The sequence below is a fragment of the Priapulus caudatus genome, unplaced genomic scaffold, assembly GCF_000485595.1.
Source record: "Priapulus caudatus unplaced genomic scaffold, Priapulus_caudatus-5.0.1 Scaffold1654, whole genome shotgun sequence".
NCBI classification, from domain to species: Eukaryota; Metazoa; Priapulida; class Priapulimorpha; order Priapulimorphida; family Priapulidae; genus Priapulus; species Priapulus caudatus.
Genome location: NW_014578715.1, coordinates 16,863 through 18,625, shown reverse-complemented (window position 1 = coordinate 18,625; position 1,763 = coordinate 16,863). Strand labels below are relative to the sequence as shown.

Sequence of the window (1,763 nt, the reverse complement as noted above, 5' to 3'; positions counted from 1 at the left end):
TCTATTATACTAACTAATTAACTATTATACTAACTATTAAACTAGTTAGTATAATAGAGATCAGTGGTCGCACCACTCAGGTTTAACCGTATCATATATTGTTTTTAACGTTTGGAAAAACTATATATACGTTTTATACAGGGTGGAGCTAAATAAAAGCTTCCCTACATTATGACCAAACGTGGTTTACGTATAACACCTCTCCATGATGTGCTTTATCATTTCCATAGGTTCCTGTCTCCCCATATTCTGTACACCATCTAGCACATCAGGCAGAATGTTGGCATTAAGATAAATGTCACCTAAATATCGGATTGGTAATCAATGTCGGCTTTTCAAAATCCCAAAGCAGCACGTACAACAACACACCTAGTCCAAGTACAAACTTTATTATATCGTTTAGGGGTGTAACGATATACCGGTATATCGGTATATTGCAATATATTTTGAAAACTCGATATATCGCGATACAACTTCCGGATATCGATATTTTACGATACGGTGGTATAACAAGAAATAAATTACTTGACACTTGCCTTTATGTCTATATTGTTAATGGGCTCGAAAATTATGCACTGGCGGTGTATATATTACGAATGCACAATGCGTGCACGACGCATACAGTATTACTGGTAAGCGGCCACTGCATGGAGCACTGCGCGATACTACTGCGCGGGCAGTCTGGGGCAGACGTGTGCGCGAGGCACAGAGCACGGCAACTAGGGAGTCTATATATAGCCTATGCTCACCTGAGTGCCCGCGCGCGATACAAGCTGAAGCGAGCACCCACTGTTTCAGTTCCAGTTTCAGTTTCAGTATCCAGTATTAGCCAATTATGCAGGAGGGATATTGTGTATTCCAGCTACGTCAGTGCCTTCCGAGAGGGTATTCAGTACAGCGGGTGACATTGTTACGGCACAGAGGGCTGTACTGTCAGCGGAAAACATTGCCGTGCTTCTGTTTCTCAAGAAAAACATGAGAAATTAAATCATGTCATATAATACACAATATATGATGATATTAAAACCATCAAATTGTTACTATATCATGCATGGTATACACTTCCCAATACGTATTGGAAAATATTGCAATACGGTTTTGTCAGATTGCAATATATTGCAATACGGTTTTTGGTCGCAATACTCACCCCTAATATCGTTGCTCTGCTGCAGTTCGTGGGTTAGCGTAAGGTATCGTAAAGTAAGCATTTATGAACTAGCCACCATCTCCTAATAGCCACCCATCTCCTACAGCACGATTCTCAAAGATTGTAGTGAGAACAAAGTTATTTAAAATATACACGCCAACTGTAATAGAGGCGGAAGAATAGGAATATTTCCGCAGAGGAAATTGACTTCATAATTTATGAAGTGGGACGGAGAAAGAGGACTGGTTGGAAGTTTTGTTGGCAACTGGCGGCTGTAGTTAATAAAAAGACATGGCAAGCTGTGACTAAAGCAGTCAATGCCATATACAGCAAGCCACAAACTCAAGATGAGGTGAGTGTATGGGTGTGTGTGCATGTGAGGTGATGTGAGTGTAGGTGAGGTGAGGTAAGGTGGGGTGTGTCTGTTCAACTTTCATGTCTGCCAAGAAAAACTCAATGCTATCTTTGCCTGATTTGGCTGGTTCCTTAGATGTTTACATTACTCAACCTTTTTATTTGCTCTTGCCATGAAATCAACTAACCGACCCTATGGATCAATGTTTTTCTCTGCCCTATATGTCCCAAACATTAGCTTTATCATTCAAGATGTATGATC

The 1,763-nt window shown here is 40.5% G+C and overlaps 1 protein-coding gene and 2 long non-coding RNA genes across 6 annotated transcripts in view; 2 read left to right on the top strand and 1 right to left on the bottom strand.

Annotated features, from left to right (window-relative positions):
- LOC106817262 (zinc finger protein 239-like) overlaps positions 1-1,763 on the bottom strand; it is a 28,007-nt gene that overhangs the window by 17,704 nt on the left and 8,540 nt on the right. The window lies entirely within an intron of this gene.
- The window catches only part of LOC106817266, a 24,579-nt gene that overhangs the window by 18,935 nt on the left and 3,881 nt on the right, over positions 1-1,763 (top strand). The window lies entirely within an intron of this gene.
- The window catches only part of LOC106817265, a 6,885-nt gene that overhangs the window by 3,281 nt on the left and 1,841 nt on the right, over positions 1-1,763 (top strand). The gene's annotated exons all lie outside the window — the stretch shown is intronic.